At 35.5% G+C, this 20,917-nt stretch overlaps 1 long non-coding RNA gene across 1 annotated transcript; it reads right to left on the bottom strand.

Moving 5' to 3' along the window:
- Positions 1-946: 946 nt before the first annotated feature.
- Positions 947-6,893, bottom strand: LOC143667002 (uncharacterized). The gene is made up of 4 exons (XR_013167808.1): positions 6,652-6,893; positions 3,068-3,230; positions 2,324-2,508; positions 947-1,345 (listed from the first exon to the last, which is right to left on the bottom strand). It is a non-coding gene; the product is annotated as an uncharacterized LOC143667002 (long non-coding RNA).
- Between the last annotated feature and the right edge of the window lie 14,024 nt (positions 6,894-20,917).

Here is a 20,917-nt window from a genome sequence, read left to right as displayed (position 1 = left end):
GTATTCTGGAGCAGCTAGAAGGAAAACTATTAGAGGATCGTATGGTAGCCCATGACAAACTCTGGGATCTGGCGAAAAGTGTTTTGAAAACTATTGCTTTTTTATTTCTTTGCTTTGTATATATGTTATACTATACAATTAAAAAAGTTAAAAAAAATGTTTGCTATAGTAATGATTGCTATTGTCAGAGAATACATGGGAGCTTATTTGTATTTGTACCCTTCCTCCACAACAGAATTAGTAGAAAGCAAAGATATTAGTTGTGTGAACAGAGTTCTTCATCCCCAGCTACTAAAAAGAAACACCAGTCTTACCAACACCTGAGATTCTGGAAAACAGACAACCTGGCGATTGCAAAAATTGCCCAAGGAATCAAAAGAGGCTTTTGGTCTTGGCAGTCCCAATTCCAAAAGGCTCTTAGCTGGTCCTTAACTCCATACATAATCTGGAAAAAGAATCCTGCCTTTTGGATTCTTTTTTAATGCCCCCTTTCCCATTATTCCATGCCTTCGAAGGGTACCTCTCCTCACCATATGTCTCCTTTACCTCCAGGAGAAATGGTTCTACTACAATTGTCACTGCTGGTCCAGGCCACTTTGAAACCACATATATGTAGCCACTGTTAACGCCCAAGTCCTAGAGTTGTGTTCAGTATTTCGGAACTTAGTTTTAGACATTCTCTTTCTGTAGTTGATTTTTATCTGTGCTTTGTTCAAGTCCTAGACTCCAGTCTCCTCTTTTGCTGTGTCTCTTAAGAATCTTTTCCCTCATTGTTTGCACCAACACTGCAGTGGGCCCTCTGTTGAAATTTGGTGTTTATTTCTCTATAAATAATTTAAATTATAATTTCTGTCTCTTAATATTGCTGAGGTATGAGGCATGTGCTTTTATTTCCTATTTCTTTTGCTGTTTTATTTGTTGATATTATGCTTATCTGGGAGGGCATGTAGAGAGAAATTCAGATTTAGGCAGCTGCTTTATCCTAGGACCAATCTGTCTGTTTATTCTTAAAGTAATTCAGCAGCACCAAATGGTGGAATAATGGTGCAGTAAAAAATATATAACACACCATAATATATCAATATGCCATGCTCCACATTATAAGATCTATGTTTCTTTCCCCCATGTAATTTTTACAATACTTTAAGATAAACATCATATATTGTTTTATTATAAAGAAAGCTGTTTTCCATGGTAAATGGCAGTGCTGATATTTAAAGTAAGCAGTATTTTTCTCCAGAGTCTATACTTTTATCACAGCATTTCAAGGTGCAGATTTTGTCCTCAGTTCTACTATGTATATGCCTTGGGCAAGCTTCTTAAATCATCACAGTATTTCAGCTTTCTGAAAAGAAAAATTAAATAATAAATAATGAATTCTATCTCATTGTGTCATTGAAAGGATTAAATGTATGTAAATCACCTGGTTTGTTGCATGGTAAATGGTAAGCACTTAAAGAATAGTGCTTTCTTTCAATCAGCCACTGTGTGTCAGTTAGAATTCAGTGAAGATGAGATAATATAGTGAATGATGAGATAAAGTAAGAGGTACCCACTGACAGTGATAGATTCAACTGAAGGGTTTGGAAAAAGGTAGCACTCAATCAAAGACAAAGATTGCTTGACTGTTAAAACACATAATCTAACTGTAAGTGTGAGTTTGTGACATGTGATTAAAATGTGATACCTAAGAAAACTGGCAGGAATAAAAGGCCACAAGCAGAAGGCAGAGGCTGGTGTCCAGCTGCTTTTGCCTCTAGGGGACACCTGTCCATATGACAAAGGCTAAGGGGCAACTGATCAGGAGGACTCCCAGGTTCCAATTTGAAGGAGTGGCTGAAAATTTTTCCTCTTTTATTTTTCAGTTGAACCTGATGGGATTTATTGCTTTGGTTAAGGTATCTCACAGGTTTCTGGAATTCCATTTAATGTGTTCACAATTAAAATTTGATGTCTGCTCCACGTCACATGTTAAAAATCCATGAGTAATATCTGAGGCAATGTGATTTATATTCTCTTTAGATTACTTGGTCTGACTCATAGCTTATAATTTTAACGATAGAAGACTACTTTTTTGACAGTTCAATTTTAAAACTACATTGTGTTCATCTTTCATAAGAAGCAATAGGCTAGAATTGGGCGCACTGGGTATTTGTAGAAATTAAGTTTCACAATCAAGTTGCTAATTTCAAAACTAAAGCTTTCAAATGAAACTCATAAGAAATAAAGATTTTCAAAAATACAATTAAATGGACTATTCCATTTTTACATTAATAAGCCTAGTGAGTTTTTAAATATACATTATCTATTTTCCTATACTTACCATTTTGATCACTCTAATTAAATGTAATTAAACTGAATAATGGATATAGCTAGGCACCATCTGCCAATTCCTGATGTTGATTTCCAACTTATTACCGATTCTTGAATAAAATCCAGAGGCAGCTATGGCGGAAAGAGTACTAAAGTCAGCAAATTTGGTTCAGATCCTGACATTGTGTTTTATTCCTGAATGAAAAAGGGCAAGTCACTAAATTTCTCAGCACTTTATACCTTCTCATTTGAAAATAGTAATAACAACATGAATTCCATGCGATTGTTGTGAGACTCAAAAACAAAGTGCCTATAATGAAGTCTGTTTGCATAGTATGCATAGTTGAAAGCATAGTTTCAGTAAGTATTTTGTGAATATGCATATGTGATTTCATCAAAGCATTTGTCAAAAAATAGCTACAAGTATTGACCTTATATTTCAGTTTTATTATTTAAATATCCCAATTGTTTACATTAATTTCTACCCAAATTAAATCATATAGAATATGAAATGAAATCATATAGAATAAATTACAGATGAAATCATATAGAATAACAAATGAAATACAACAAATAACAAATGAACAAATAACAATAACAAACAAATAACAAACAAATAACAATAACAAACAAATAGCAAATGAAATCATATAGAATAAATTACAGAATGTAGACAAAATAACAAAACTGTGATACTTGCTTCTGTAACTTTAGTTATATAAAATTAGTCATTATCCCCACTTATAATGCTTACCTTAACAATATTTGCTGAGTCTCTTTGTTCCATCTTTTTCCCAGAAAATTCCCTCTGACTAATTGTTCATTAAGGGTTGTATAGAAGGACAAATCAACTCTCACTATTATGGAAGCTCTTGCTGTAGCCGAATACTGTCCTGATATAAAGTTCACGCATGCACCTGGGAAAGAACTAATGGTGACGTAAGCTGACAAAAAATAAGCAACAAAATCATTTTTATTTTTTCTCCTTATTCACCACCTGTTTTGAATCATGTGAATGACTGCAGTCTGCTACAAAGAACAAGGCCAGTGCCCCCCTTTTTAAATATAACTTTTTATTATATATGCAATGATTCCACCATTCCCTTCATCCCCAATGCCTATTTGTCTGTATAAATTTTCTTACTCTAGGTATTTCATTTTAATGAGATCAAACAATCTTTGTCTTTTTGCGTCAGGCTTAGTTCACTCAACGATCTTCAGGGTTCATCCATGCTGTCACATGTATCAGAATTTTGTTCCTTTTTACAGCCAAATAATATTCCACAGTTTATTTATATGAAGTTTTGTTTCTCTGTTTATCTGTTAAAGGGCACTTGGGTTGTGTCTGCCTTTTGGCTATCGTGAATAATGCTGCTATGAATGTTGATGTATAAATATCTGTTTGAGTTCCTGCTTTCAATTCTTTGGGATATATGCCAAGAAGTAAGATTGCCTGGTCTTTTTGATATATTGTTCACGGCAGTGCTTTTACAGCCACTGCTTCCACTGTGGCTTTTCTATGTGCCTTACTTCTTCTGCTTTTTTTTAAAGTAACAATCAAGACTTTATTCACTTACAGAGACACTGCAAGCAAGAGTGAAACAGGTGCCTTTCCCGAGTGTTCCATTTGTCCCTACCAAACCACCCTGGGTGAAGGATGGTTGGAAATGCAGGCAGAAGCAATTATGTCATTGTTGAGGAGCCCCGAACAAAGGGCACCTGACTCTACCAACCAGTGGGCTGCGGGAAGGGAGAGGAGGAAGGGGTAGAAGTGAAGAGGTGCTCACCTAAAATAGAGAGAAATATCTCAGCCATGCCCTCCTGGAACACCCCCAAGAGACTTTCCAAGGAAGGAGCCTGAGCCATGGATGCAGACTGCAGGTGAGCACAGCTGACAGGGGTGAGGAGTCTAGCTACAGAAAACTGCAATGCCCTCCCTGTGCACCCACTCAACTCCCTGCCAGGCACAGCTCTGTAATTGACTACAAAGCCTGAAAGATCCTACATAGGAACTTGGCCTCGAGCAGATCTCCTCAGTTCCTGTTGAATGTCTCTTTCTCTTAAATAAACATTTCTGTGGAACACTCCTTAAAAAAAGCCCCAGTCTAGAACCACAGGTATGATGACCATCTCTGATTATACCAGCATTGGCTAGCTAGGCTCCTGGTCCAAAAGCGGCCTGGAGCAGATTACCACTAGCACTAAGAATGAATGGATACTGCTGTCACGTGCCTCCCTGCCATGTGGAGAGCACCTACCAGGAGCCCTATATCGTTAAAAACACATATTGCAAATGGTGATCTCATCTTCTACTTATAAGTGTCAGCTCAGGGATCCCCACCACTCCACGTGCACACCCTACCCCCTTTGTACTTAAAGAAGGGTGCATATTAGTTTGTTACTCTCCAAATCCTATTACTACTGATTTTCTCATCTCACTGACTTTTTTTTCTATAATACATCAAAAGCAAACACAAAACTCTTTATTTTTTCTTATGTCAGATAGAAATTAACATAACAACAACAGCAACTAATATTAAATCTACTCAATGATCCAATCAGAAAGTTATCCTGATAACACCAAGAGACACTTTGTGGAAGATTGTAAAAAACATCTGTGAAATCCAATGTTGCCTCCTTTTCTATTCTTTCCCGTTAAAAGGAAAAGAGGATAGTACAAAAGTAAATGAATGAGAAAAGAAAGGTTGGAGAAAAGCACTAACTTTCAGTTGGGTGATAATAAATGGTGACATTTTTCATGGCTTTTTGCTTTTTCTAGCTTCTTACTGCACCCACTACCCCCTGCCACACTCTTGGCCTTGAACCCTTACTTCTCCCAGTGAGGCTGTTCTGAACCCTGAACCCTTACTCTAATTGCTTGCAACCTACAAGCTGCTGGGGACCAGCCTGAGTGCAGAGACTGCAGAATCCCACACCAGGAAAAGGAGGGCAAGGGTGGAAAAAGTGTTGGCCACAGCCGGGTTACAAATAAATGAAAGCGTCTTTAGCTGTCTGAGAACCTGCTGGACTTCAAGTTCTAACAAATTAAAAATATGGCGAGGGCGGGCCGCGGTGGCTCAGCGGGCAAGAGTGCTTGCCTGCCGTGCCGGAGGACCCCGGTTCGATTCCCGGCCCCAGCCCATGTAAAAAACAAACAAACAAACAAAATATAATAAAACAAGAAAATGTTTAAAAATGTTTCCCTTTCTTCCTCCCTTCCTTCCTTCTCTGTCTTTCCTTCCTTTCCTCCCTCTCTCTTTAAAAAAAAAAAAAAAAAAAAAATATGGCGAGTTAAATCAATCATTGCCTCTTACCCTATTCTGCTTCTTCTTCAGAAATCTCTCATACTTTTCCTAAAGAACCTGTCCTACTTATTCTATACATCAATATCACTTGTGTAGCTATTTGAAGGTACCCCTCTTTTTATTGTGGTGTTATTATAGAAAGATACTTATAAATATAACATGAAAGTTGCCATTTTACGTAGAAATATTTTATTCTATTTTTTGTTTAAATTATATAATAGGATTTACAACTCCGGGAAATAACAAAATTTTTCTAAAACTCAAAACTTAGAATCCAATAAATTGTTGGCATGAAGTAGATTCTATTTTATTCAGCTTACATACAAAGCTTTCTATTGCAGTTGCTTTGAGCCACTGCTCAAAGTTCCATATGCTATGCACATGCCTCTAAATATGCACACAGGCATACACACCTACATACACACATTCCCCTTATATCATTGTCACAAAACCACATTGTTTCCTTTATTACCTAGTCTTAGGAATCCATTCTCATTTCCCAGGCCACTCCTTACCCTCTTGTCTTATTTTGCATCCAGTCCCATATGTAATGCTTACCACTACTTCTAAAGTTTCTTATTCTCTATCTCCCAAGATTTTTAACTGAAAGTGAACAATTTTTTCCCCTCTAATTCTCTAATTTTTAATCCCTGAAAATAACTATAGAGGGTTTTATTTGCTTTTTTTAAAAGAAATTTTGCTGAATTATGTGAAAAGAGGCTATAACTATTAATGAATATTGAGGATTTAAAGATCTCATAAAATTATTACAATCTTGTCTGTGCCAGCTTGGCTAAGCTAGTGCTGCTTCTCTTGGTGGTTCCATTGTAGTGGTTTTGACATGTCCACTTGGTTTGGCTGAAATTCCTTTTCCAAGAATCCCTATTATGTGTGGTTCACAATCAAATTAACCAAAATAAAAAAAAACATAAGATTTTGTGGTGGAAGTGAAGCAGCAGGCGCTCAGTTGGAAGGCTTCATTGTTAGCGACAGTGAGATATGCCAACAATTTCCAGTTTGACCTTGTTCTTACCTATGCTGCATCCAGTTCTTTTTCTCAACTGCTGGCCCTGAGAACAAACAGCAATCCAAAGCCCATGCCCAAACGCTTGGCTGTGAAAGTATGGAGGCTGTAATTATGAAGGGGCAACAAGTTCCTATAAGAAGGCAAGTATTTGGGTGACCACAAAGGTGCTGCGATATTGAAAGTAATGGCATAAATGAAATAAAGACTATAATAGGTTTAATTTTTACTTCTAATTGCATTTGTGGACACAGAGAATGAAAATCATAAGCTTAAGACTTTTAATTCTCTGCTCAGATTTTGTTAAGGATCTGTAACTGCTCTAAAATAAGCCATTGTCATCTTTAGCCACAAGACTGAGTTTCTCAAAACTAAACCCAAAGTCAAATTCAACAGGTCACTGAATTATTCCACAAATTATGTTCATAATTTTACAAGGTCTAATATTAAAGCTAAGGAATTGATTGGGAAGGAGGGAACCCTAAAACTTCAGATGGAGTCATTTTGGGCAAATTGCAACAGAGCTGAGGATTTTGAACGCTTACGTTGTACTTACTTTCTTTTAACAGCACAATGCGGCTCTTTCTCCCACACCTGCGTAGGTTAATCTCCCTTGAATGAAGAGTCTGAAATGGACTTCCCTAATATTACTGCCCTATATAGGCTGCTAATCTTCTAAAAGACTTGGCATGGCTTCTAGACCTATAGATTCATGTTCTGGCAGCAGTGTTAGACAGAAATTTCAACCTTTCAGGATGTACCACAGAATCCAAAATAGGTACAGATTTTGTAAAATCCCATCCATATTCTCCAGGTTCCATTCTATATGAGTTATCAAAATCTGTACTTATTTTGGATAACTCATATAGAATGAAACCTGGAGAATATGGATGGGATTTTACATTAAGAGAGATAGTTACAGTGAAAGGTAGGTACTGTCTTATTAAAACCTAAAACCAACAGCACTACGTTTGGAACTAGGCATCAGGAAAACACTGGAAAGGACTTGCTGGTGACATTTGAAATGAGAGGGAGAAAATCATTAGAAGCTGGAAAATGTCAACTGTTTCATGTAGTGGTGGAAACACAGCAGTGCTGACCCGTATGATAATGTGGAAAATGCAAGATATAACTTATTGATTTGAAATTGTGTAAAGAGATTTCTGTAATATATAATATATTTGGTATTTGAATCTTCTCTGTGCATTTTCTTTATCTCTGAGGGTGAAATTTCTCTATTTCTTGGGTTTTTGAGGCAGTATACGGCATTTTCTGATCAATTTCTTTCCATGTTCTAGCCGTGGAACATGGAACTGGTACATAAGAAACTGGTCAGTGGGCTCTGAGTTAAAGTTCTAGGTTTCTGGGAGAAGTAATACACTCAGTCTTGTTCTGTCAGGCATTACTCAACAAATAGCTATCAAGGGACTGTATTTGCCAAGCATTATTCTAGAAATTGGCCCAAAAAAAAAAAAGACACTACAATTAAAGATGATTGCTAGGTTCTCATCTTTGTGGACCTGGGGCAGAAATGCACTTACAAGAGAAAGGAGAATTGCTGTAAGCTGGGCATTAATATGTGTGGTATTAAGGTAATATCTTGGCCTTTGTGTGCTTAGAAGTACCCTCTCTCCTACTCTTTTGCAGATTTTATTTTTTCACTATTTACAAATCTACATGCTAAACTGGAAAAGCAAAAATTGCTTAGTTTTTTAAAAACTTATCACAGATGTTGAACTATAGATAAAATCATAATCCTTTACTAATATTGATAATTTCTGCAATAATATTTATGGATGTTGCATATTTCAGGGATTCACATATTAGAGGCTTTTCTGAAATATGCAACGTTATTGAAAATTACTTAATAAGGTTTATTTGCCTAACTATTTTATAAACCAAGCCTGAATTTAATATGTATTCAATTATAAAATACTTAAATACCCTATCTTTACTCCTGTGAAAAGCACTTATATTTCTGAGCTTAAAATAGATCAATGTTCAAAATGAATTTTTAGTCCAATTTTATTGAGATACATTATATATTTACATACCATATATACATCCAAAGTAAACAATCAGTGGTTCAAAGCACCATCATAGAGCTGTGCATTCATTATCATAATCGATTTTTGAACATTTTCATTACTCTGAAAAAAAAGAATAAAGTTAAAAATAAAAATGAAAAAGGATACTCAAAACATCCCATACTCCCCACACCCCCATATTATTTACAAAATGAATTCATGACTCTTTATTTCAGAGATGGAATTACTAATTAATATAAACATATAACACAGAAAATTTTCATGCTAATGTACTCATCAATATATTTTAATTACTGAAAGAGAGGATTATTTTATTAATAGACTACCACTGGAGCATTCAGTCAACAGAGTCAAATGTTGACTCAAATGATCCAAATGGAAAAATATATTTATACTGTAAAGTTTATGTCAAAGCTGCTCTGCCACACTCTGAATATTTCTTGATAACGTGTTATGTATTTGTTTAGATGAGATTTGAAGTTCCTGGGAATTGTAGGAAAAATAATTTAGCATATTCGGTTTGAATTCAACAATCAAAACCAAATATCAACCTAGAAAGTTAATTTAAAAAATTCACTGTAATTATTCTGCAACAGCTTATGAAGTGAGGAAATGACAGTTTTCACATATTTCATTTTAAAACTAGATTACTTAAGAACTTAAAAACCACTTCACCTTCACCTTGATCTTAGCTCTAATTCCTAAAAGAGCAGTAATATCCAACCACTGCATTTCTCATGAAAGAAAATAAAATATCACTTAATCAGTTATTAAAAACAATTTTAAAAAAAACCAAATCGATTATGATTACCTGAAAAACAATGTATCCCCAGGAAGTAAATTTTGACACGATGGCAACTCAACACTTTTTATAAATTTTATTTTAAAATTATTATAACTTTTAAGAAATTTAACTTCTTTGGTATGACACATTCATACAGAACGGCTAGGCACAGGCTGCTCATTTATTATTTTATATACTTAAGGTAATAAGATTTATGGTTACTTATTGCTACACTACATAAATGTATACTTGGCAAAAAATTCGAATTTACTAGGGTAAATTTGCACAAGTAAAATTTTAATAAACCTTAGCTCAAAATAAGAATAAAATTCATGAAAAAAATTGGCACACTTGCATAAAATAAACTGGGAACAACTTGCTTCCAAAATGAATATAAATTAGTTTCAATTTTTTGTGCATTGTTCAATTTTACAGGCATGGACTTTTCACTCTTGGATTGTGGCTTATTTTTATAGGTTTACCAATACCCTAATTCTACATTGCATAAAACTTATAATAAAGCTAAATGAACATTGTCCATCATTCCTCAATAAGCATGTGTTCATTCTTCACTCTGTAGGAGCACTTACTACTCATTATAATATTGTTTAAGATGGCAAAAACACAAAAAATCCTACGGTCTGAGGCAAGCAGCTAACAAACACCATGGTTTTAATCCAATAAGGGATTGCCATAGACACATGTTCATGATTAATTGTTCAGTTAAACTCATAGGTTGATATCCCAAGGAGTAGTGTTGGAGATTGAATCATGTCCCCTACAAAAGACAAGTTCAAATCTTAATCTTTGTTTGTGGGTGTGAATCCATTGTAAATAGGACCTTTGGAGATGTGACTATTAGTTAATGCCTGGGCCCATTTGTGAATAAGATCTTCTAAAATACCTTCTGATGATTGGGGTTTGAGCCATATGATTGGAGTCATTATAAGCAAAAGGAATTCAAGCAGTCAGTATAAGCCAGAGGACAACGGAAATCAGAGTAGCAAACACTGGGGAGAGGAAGGCCATGAGAGGGAAGAGTGCCATAAGGCAACAGACGCAGGAGAAAACAAGACTTGATGCTTGGCTTCTAATCTTCCAAAGCCTAAGCAGTAAATTCCAGTTGTTTGAACTAGCCAGTGTGTGGTATTTGTTATAGCCGCCCTGGAAAACTAAGACAAATAGGTTAACTATTATTTGGAGATATGTGTGCATGTTAGTATATACACAGAAAATAAAAACTAAAAATATAATATACCACAGTGTTAACAATGGGTATTTTTTTTTTGCATGGGCAGGCATGGGGAATCAAACCCGGGTCTCCAGCTTGGCAGCCACCATGCCCCACTCAACAATGGGTATTTTTATAATGGAATTTTATTTTCTTTTTAATAATGGTATCATTCGTTCAAAGCATATATTAGTTTTATAATCAGGAAAAAAATCATAAAACTAATTTTACTTTTAAAATTTATAGGAAAAAGCTACTTAATTTTAATCGTTTTCTAGTGCATTGAATGAGACATTATAAGCCCTTCCCCAAACACTTGTCATTTGTATAATGTAAGGTCATATTTAATATATATTTTCATATGCTTTACATTCTATTACAGAACACAATTTTTTTAATGTCGAATCTACCATCTCAGCATTCTTATCAAATTTCTTCTCTATTAATTTTGAATTATTTGCCACTTCATACTGAATTCTTCTCATGATTTTTCTCCACAGAACTGATTGATTTTATTGTTCTAATTTTTCTTCTCTCATGAATAAAAAGTCCTGCATGTAGCTAAAAAAGATTTTTGCTACAATAATCCCTTTTCTCTGGCCTATTTCTGTACATTGGGGGAATATTTATAGATGGTTTTCCTAACCATGAAAGATTCTACAGTTTTGTTTTGTTTTTCTACACAGTTTTTAAATAGGCTGAGTTAAATATAGAGAAAACATGGTCATTGGGTCAAATTGACAAAGTTTGATAAATAAATGCAATTTCTATAGCAAATACGCATACATAAATAAATTGGTTTTGTAAACGCAGAAACAGATTTCTACATTAAATATGTGATACAAACATTGTAGTAATTAAAGCTTTTAGGAAGTGAGTTAGATTTCATAGGAAATAATTGTAAATCATTATAAGGCAAAATTCCACAAGGGAACTTCTTTTGTGCAAACTGCCAGGGAACTCAATTTTGTGGTAAAAAGTTACAGACTGGATTGTTCTAAAACAAAATCTCATTTCACCTAGGTATTGCCTTTAAAATAAGTGGTTTGTCAATAACTCTTTATCTTCTCTATTATATATTGACATACTATTTCTGTTCGTTCCCTTCTTTTTTCTAAAATGGAATTGTAACAAAAATCTTTCCACTCAAATATTCTCAATGAGTTTCTGTTGATACTTGTGCCCTGATGTTTGAACTATGATTTGAGAACACATAAATAATTTGCAACCTAAATTTCATATTTACCTTAAATGTGGATTTTAATTTTATTAGTGCATTTTTAATTTTCCTTGTAGTTCTTTCTTACATCATTTCCCTCATGTTCTCTCTCCTTCCCACTCTTTTTAACAGTTATCTTGTCATCTCATTCTGTTTTCCTCTTCAGACTATTTGTTTCTATTTGATAGGGCAAAGTTACGTTTTTGTATTCTATTGAAGAAAGAAAAAAAATCATGAAATTTTCTCCTTGCTACTACAATGTGCATGTTTTAGAAGTTTGCTTTTGGATCATAACTTTCAGATGTTTTTCAGTTTCCACTGCTGCAATTTATCAAAAAGATGTTCATTTTAGAATAGTTGGAGATTTACAGAAAAATGGAGCGGAGTACAGCATTCCCATATACCCTGTACAAGTTTCCTCATTATTACAGTCGTACATTACTATAGCACATTTGATACAAACGATGAACCACTATTTATACATTATAATCTAAAGCCCACATTTTATTCAGATTTCCTTAGTTTTTACCTAGGATACTTTTTTCCATTCTATCTAGAATAGCACATTACATTTGGCTGCTCTTACCTATGAAGGTTGTGCAGACTTTCCTTGTTTTTGATGACCTTGGCAGTTTGCAGTATGCTAGTCAGATACTTCACAGAATTTGTCAGGTGTTGTTCTATGATTTGACTGGGTTTATGGTTTTTTGAGAGGAAGACCACAAAGTTAACCTGCTATTTTAATCAAATCATATCAAGTGTGCATACTATCCACATGATGTATCACCATTGAGGTTGACCTTCATCATCTGGCTGGAGTAGTGTTGTCAGGATTCTTTATTGTAAAGTTATTCTTTTTGCCCTGTTTCCATACTCTGCTTGATGGAAGGAAGTCACCAGGCACAGCCAATACTTAATGAATCTGGAGTCATACAAACCCTCTTTGAGGGCAGAGTATTTACATAAATAATTTGGGATTCTTCAACACTGTAGATTTGTCTCTTCTCCCCCATTTATGTCAGTCTGGACTCATGGATTTTTTTTGTACTTTGGGTAATAATTCAGTACTCTTATTTTATTGCTCAAATCGTCCAGGTTCTGGCCAGAGGAAGCTCTTTCACTTGGCTCCTGTGTCCCTTTGACAAACTCCCATCAATGTGGAATTATTTGTTTTGACACTTCCTTATTCTCTGGCACCGACAGATGTGCCGGGCTTATCTTGTATATTTCCTGAATGAGTCCCTGAACAGCCACTTCTGCAAGGAGCCCTGGTTCCTTTTATTGGAAATGGTATTAGAAATCAAGATCTGGACACTGCAGCATTTTTTAAAAGTTTTTTATTGTGAAATTTCATGTATACAAACAAAAGAAAGAAAAAGCAATAATTTTTCAAATATAACAGGTAGTTACAGATCAGACAGTTTGTTAGGGGTTACCATTCCACTATTTCAGGTTTTTCCTTCTAGCTGCTTCAAAATACTAGAGGCAAGAAGGAATACCAATATGGTGGTCCAGCAGTCAAACTTATTAATTAAGTCCTGTTTTCTCTGTTAAAATTCTGCCTTCTCCTTTGATCCTTCTCCCAATCTATAGGGATCTTTAGGCAATGCCTGTTCTGACTTTTTCATGTTGAGAAGGGATGTTGACACTAAAGGACAGGGGGATGTAATTATTTGATAATCTTGGAGAGGTTGGTCCTTTTGGGTTACAGGATTTATCTGGCCTAGAACCCTCTGGAAATTATAGGTTCCAGGAAAGCAAACTTAATGCATAAAACTTTTATAGAGTCTGTTTGAGCGCTAGGTGTCTTAAGAGTTAATGGGAGTGATGTTGGTTAATGTTTAGTGACTCATGGCAGTTAGCACTATGTCACTGAAGCTTGTTTAAGAGCAGAGTCCAGAATAGCTTTTAGACTCTATTTGATCTCTCTTAGCCACTAATGCCTTATTTTATTACACTTCCTTTCCCCCCTTTTAGTCAGGAAGACACTGTTGATCCCATACTACCAGGGCCAGACTCACCCCTGAGAGTCACGTTCCATGTTATCAGGGAGATTTTCACCCCTAAATGTCATGTCCCATGTAGGGGGGATGGTAATGATTTTCCTTGCAGAGTTGGGCTGAAAGAGAGAGAGGCCACATTTGATCAACAAAAGAGGTTTCCTGGAAGCAACTCTTAGGCCTTGTTATAGGTAATCTTAGCTTCTCCCCTACAGAAATAAATTCTATAAGGGCAAAACTCAAAAATCAAGGACTTTGCCTATATTCTTGGAAGTCCCCAGTTTGTGATTCTGCTTCTCAGTCATTGTATCCTTTGGCTCCTTACATCTATTGGGCATCCTGGTTAATGTCCACAATAAACAAATCATGTCTTAAGTAACTTTGCAGCAATTTTTGATGGTCTATTTTAATTTCCTATTTACTTTTTTTTTCTCATTTGGCCAAATTCATTAATATTCAGCATTTGATGCAGGCAGGAGGTATGGATTGCCTCTGCAGCCACTCTGAGGTGCTCAAATATCCATAGATCTAGAATTGAGTGCATTAATTTGCCCTTCTTTCTTGTCAATTTCCCATTTGAAACAGTCAGCCATGTTATTTTCTATTAGTAAGTTTCAGGATTTCTGAAAGGCTGAACTACTTATCAGAGTATTTTTAAATTCTAATACTCTTTTAAGGTTCTTTTTATCTCTGTGCTGGTTTGAAAGGAAGTATGCCCCTTAGAAAAGCCATGCTTTAATCAAAATCCCATTTCATAAAGGTAGAATAATCCCTATTCAATACTGTATGCTTGAAACTGTAATCAGATCATCTCCCTAGATGATGTGATTTAGTCAAGCGTGGCTGTTAAACTGGATTAGGTGATGACATGTCTCCATCCATTTGGGTGGGTCTTGATTGGTTTATTGGAGTCCTATAAGAGAGGAAACATTTTGGAGAATGGAAAATCAGAGCAGAGAATGCTGCAATACCACAAAGCAGAGAATCCACAAGCCAGCGACCTTTGGAAATGAAGAAGGAAAATGCCTCCCAGGGAGCTTCATGAAACAGGAAGCCAGGAGAAGAAGCTAGCAGATTATGTTCGCCATGTGCCCTTCCAGATGAGAGAGGAACCCTGACTGTGTTCCCCATGTGCCTTCTTATTTGTGAGAGAAACCCTGAACTTCATCAGCCTTCTTGAACGAGGTATCTTTCCCTGGATGGATGCCTTTCACTGGACATTTCTATAGACTTGTTTCAATTGGGACATTTTCTCAGCCTTAGAACTGTAAACTAGCAATTTATTAAATTCCCTTTTTTAAAAGCATTCTGTTTCTGGTATATTGCATTCTGGCAGCTAGCAAACTAGAACACTCTCCCTTTACTTTAAACACTTTACCAAAAGGACTATATTTTGCAAAATGCAATGAACTATTAATATTTTTTTCCTGATAGCTACAGTTGTTTAACTGGATGTAGGGTAAAGGGTCTTGATGACAAAGAGGTCACTTTGATTTCTCAGAGTATATGGATGACCTTCAAATGATCTCTTCAGAAATTATGATGTAGGAAGGGCAAAGGATAAGATAGAGGCTTGGGTGCAGATCTGGTGAAAGGACTAAGAATCTTTGGACAGGGCGGGCCACGGTGGCTCAGCAGGCAGAGTTTTCATCTGCCATGCAGGAGACCCTGGTTCAATTCCCAGTGCCTGCTCATGCAAAAAAAAAAAGGAAGAAGAACCTTTGGGTAATACACTGTCTGTTTCTAAAGCAATACATGATATTCTCACACTCCCATCCACTGCCCCTGGGCCTTGAAAAATCTATCTATAGATATTTTTAAACATATTTAAACAATTTCCTAGTTTTATATTTTTCAGAACATTAACTCTGTCATTGAAAGTCTTTGGGGCATTGTAGAATGAAAGCATTATGGGCTTCCCTCTGAAAAGACAAATGTGCTTGACCTGAATTACCACGAATAATTATATTTAATCTACACCCATTATTTTTATGTTACTTTGGCAGCTTCATACTAAAATTATAATGTCTTTAAGGAAATATTATTTCATTCCATGAATAAATAAATATGTTTGTGCTGGTTTGAAAATGTTGTGTACCCCAGAAAAGCCATGTCCTTTAATCCTGATTCAATATTATTCGACAGACACCTTTGATTAGATTGTTTCCATGGAGATTGACCCACCCAGTTGTGGGTGTAACCTCTTTGATTAGATTACTTTCATGGAGATGAGGCACACCCAATTGTGAGTGTGACTTTTGATTCAGATGGAGTTGTTAATCTGCCCATTTAAGGTGGGTCTTGATTAGTTTACTGGAGTTCTTTATAAGGGGAAACATATTAGAATTGCTAGAGATCCAACAAAGATGCTTGGAGAACAGTTGCTTTAGAGCCAACAGAGACACAAACATTTGAAGATGCTTTGAGTGTGACAGAGAGAGACCAGATATCTAAATAAGGATATTTGGAGATGCAGAGTCCAGCAGACATCACCAGCTTCCTTCCCATGAGACGTTAAGCAAACTGGAACTCAGATGAGCTAAGTGAAGGCCCACAGATGCTTAGAGAAGAAACCACTGGCATTAGATGCTGGAAGCAATGGAACTGGGAAGAAGAACTAGCAGATGCCAGCCATATGCCTTCCATGTGACAGACATTGGCCTTCCTTGAGTCAAGGAATCTTTCTCTGGATGCCTTAGTTTGCACATTTTTATGGCCTTAGAACTGCAAAACATGCTTGTAACTTAATAAATTCCATTTATAAAAGCCAACCCATTTATGGTATATTGCATTTCCAGCAGCTAGGCAAACTAAAACTATGAATGACTCATTGCAAAGTAGACCTCTTGATATTCTGTGTGGTGCCATAACCAAAATGATAATATTACGCTAGCTGCCATATGTTGAGACCTATTATGTGTCAGTCTTATCACTGTGTCTTGAAAGACTACTTCATGCTTTCCTCCTCACCCCGTTTGTGAAAATTATTTTGAGAATCATGATTTCTATCTCTGCTCTCTTCCATGCCTCCACTGGCTACCATCAAAATTATTCCCTCTTGTTTCAGGCTCTCAGTTTTCCTTTCTCCTTAATTCATGTTACGCTACCTTCAGTGCCATGAACCTATCCATATCTGAATCCCTGCCTTCCTTGTTCTCAACTCTAATAACCTTCACTGCAGTCTTCCTAATTCTTATGGTTTACCCAGTAAATTGTCAGTATCTGAAAGTGTCCACACTTAAATTCTTCAATTCCCACTTCCTTACAACATCCCAATTCCCAATTCCTCACCTCATTGTAACCTTTTAGCTTTCTTTTTGTTATTTCCTCTATCTAGTCTTCAACTCTGCTGAGCAAATGCTCTTTTGCTTACTACACTAAGAATTTTTCTTTTAAAATTATTTCTATTTACTGCATCTTAATTTTTTTCAATTTTATGATGAACTTTTTTTTAACTCCCCAAGGTCTTTGTTGGTTTTTATTTTTGAAGTTATGCCTCCTACAAAAAGCAGAGCGTTTTGTGAGTCTGCTTTTTGTCCAAGAGCAGAGAAAATAGGATTCTTTGTCAACATCAAATGCACCTGGTTATGACTAGACTCTTCTCAACCTATGTTTGATTAAATGGTTATTTGATATAACTTTGCATTACTATCTGATCATTGTACCACAATGTAGTGAGTTGTAACTGAGTTGGAATTATAGATGATTTGAGCAGAAGATGTTTGACGAGAGTTCTATGCTTAAAGTTACTTTTGTATGTACTGTCTGGGTGCCAACTTCATACATCATAGGTAATTTGGCCCAGGTACCACAGCAGTTACCAGCTGTGTCTATGCCCAGACTCATTCCCCTTATCATAGCAGAGTAGTCCTGCCAAAGCAGGGAGAATCTGTTAGCTGCTGCTTGCCTTAGATTAGCTGTTGCTACATTATATTAAGCCTTCTAGGAAAGATTGCTTTAAAATGCTGGTGAGCCATGGACAGGTCACAACATGCTGTTATTTGACCCATGACTTACCATCTCTAAGCCCTTACTCCCACAATTTGGGGGATATTAGATTAGCTTTATGTATCTATCTAGAAAAGTAGCTGCAAATACCATTTTATCACTTTTTTAAATTAGAAGATTCAGGCATGTGGATAAAATTTCTCTCTCATTTCAGAGACACTTAGGGCCCTCCTTGATTATTATATTTCTGTTATTAATTACAAGAGTCATAGAGGATAGAGAGGCCTGACTTTATTTCCCATTAATGCTGCATCCAGAAATGTCCTAAATGTTTTTGTAAAGATAACTTTGCAATCATATCTAATCTTTATAATTATCTTTATTTTTATTTCTAGAAAATAAAAATAAATTCTGAAATTATTTAGTATTTTTATTTTAATTGTGGAAGCATTCTTTATGGAACATGTATGTTGTAAAGAAAATAAAACATTAAAATGCTTTTTCAATGAACAATATGTATTTAATATTTCAAAAAAATTATTAATACCTTCAAGGATTTTTTGTAATAATGTTTTCTCTCCAGAATCATCACGCTGAATTTAGTCTGTTAATAATTCAAAATTGAAAGTAGATCCTGTAGCAACTGTGATTTTAAAATCAGATACACTTACACACACAAACTCTCTCTCTCTCTCACACACACACACACATGTGCCACAAGTACCAGTAAAACTGGGAACAAACATCTGAATAAGATCTGTAGATTGCATCAATGTCAATATCCAACTTATATGGCACTATAGTTTTTCAAGGTGTTACTATTGGCAGAAAATGGGTAAAGGATAAATTGAATGTCTTCATTTTTTTATGATGGCACTATAAAAAATGAATCTACAATTATCTCAAAATAAAACATTTTTTTAAATTAAAAAAATCTAAATAGAACCTATATTCAATTGGAAAGATGAATAACCATCATCTAAATTCTAATTCTCCTCATCATGAATTGAATATAGAGATAGCTCATCTTTTTTAAACATCCACTTAATATACTTTTTGGCCAAAATCCTACATTTCTTAAGATAATTGCCCTTAAAAATTATTGAGCAAAGTTTATTCTGAATTTGTATTTTTGTTTATAAATGCATAGATAGCCTGAAAACACTGAACTAGGATTGTATGACTCATATTCTTATTCAATATGGTATAGTTTGCACAACTTTTTCTCTCTACTAAATTCATTTATGAATATCTAATCATGAAATTAAATAATGCTGCTTCAGAATTATTTCATCTAAGTTGTAGATTCTGTTCTCTGCAGCAACCATTACTGATCTCTCAAATAATCCATGCTATCTTTTGAAAGATTTTCAGCCACCCAATCAATGAGGAATTTAAATAAAAGCATGAGACAGTAGATCTTACAAGTTAAAAATATGCCTAACTTCAATGACTCTGTGTGTGCTTGAGAACAGATAATCATGAATATATTGAAAATATATCTGTTATCAATACATATCTAATAATTATCTATCTATATAACTAGGATTAATATTGAGTGTCATGTGTCTTTGCCAGGATCCTAACAGAAAATGAGTGTCAAAGTCAAAGTGAACAATTTGAAGATAATAATAATGGGTCTATTTACAAGGTGTGTGCAATATTTAGGTAAAGCACAAAGACATTGCCACAACCTTGGGCTAGTAACAGTGGGCTCTCTGTCATCCTTAGGCCTAAAATAAAGGGGAAAGCTGAGGGTTACTGAGATGACCATCTGGCAGGATAGGGAAGTTGTCAGGAGTACATGTGCCCTGACCTTATCCCCTACCCTTATTGACATTTCTTAATGTTGCTCCCCTTGTCCATCCAACAGAAATGCAGGGAGCAAGTGAACCAGCAAGTTTAATCAATATAAGTCAATCTCCTGTGGTAGAGTAGGATGAAAAAGTCAAAGAGTAAGTCTTAGGTATATGAAAGATATCCAGCCTATTGAGATTTTTGTTTGATTTAATAAAACGGTAATAGCTTTACTCTTTAGAAATCTGAAGTCATTTAATCATGACCATTTTAAACTTGTGTGCAATACTTATAGAAAAAAATAAAGATAAAAATACACCTAGGGCTGAAGAAATGCAAAAATGCAATTTTACCCTCCCCATCCCTCCCCACACAAATGCAATAAAAATAGAGTAATCATTTTAATGTGCTAATGGTTTGTTTACTGTGTATAGAATATTCATAATGGATCTTTGTTGAGCACACTCTATGTACCTGAAATTATGCTAGGTATTGGGTTGCACAGATGAATAAGTTTGGGTCTCCAGGTCCACGTATCTCAATTTAAACATGGCAGTATCTATTATTTCTTCTTCCTTAGGTTTTCTCTATTTTCCACTCCCTGCCCATAGCAGTCAATCTCTATTTACATAAGAGTTTGCACGTTTGATCCTTACATTAGCTTTTTGTCTACTCCCTTTCCAGGGGAGATTTCCACTGAGCCCTCTCCTTTTGGCTCTTTCTGCGAGTTAAAGTTTCAGTGGAACATATGATACTAATTCATGTGGTAGATCAATGAATTTTCAAGGGAGCTGAGTGTGGTGTTTTCCGAGTGAAAAATGAGAGAGAGAGTCTAAAGCCCATGAGTTGGCTGACTTGCCATTATTCACTTCTCTCAGTCCTCCTTTCACTTTTTCAGACCTTTCCTTCTCAGACTGTGTTCATAACCTGTCATTTTCCTATTACTGCTTCTTTTTCTTTGTGTTATTTGGTATCATTTGTTACTTTTTTGATTAATAGTCACCATTCCTGCATGTGACCTTTGTTCAAGTACCTTTGTCTAGCCATCACCAAAAAATAAAAATTAAAAAACAGCACAGACTGATGGAAATACTGTAGTTTCTAAAGAATAGCAATTAGGCTGTAGTACTGGCACCAAAAGAAATTACTTCCTATGAACCTGTCTCTCAATGCAGGGGTACTTAGGCTAAACTCCAGTGGTAGGGTTAGCAGGCTGCCCCAGGTAGGAGAGTTGATTATTCTGCCACA

This window comes from Tamandua tetradactyla, chromosome 2 (genome assembly GCF_023851605.1).
Source record: "Tamandua tetradactyla isolate mTamTet1 chromosome 2, mTamTet1.pri, whole genome shotgun sequence".
Lineage (NCBI taxonomy): Eukaryota > Metazoa > Chordata > Mammalia > Pilosa > Myrmecophagidae > Tamandua > Tamandua tetradactyla.
This window is presented reverse-complemented; position numbering and strand designations above follow the sequence as displayed.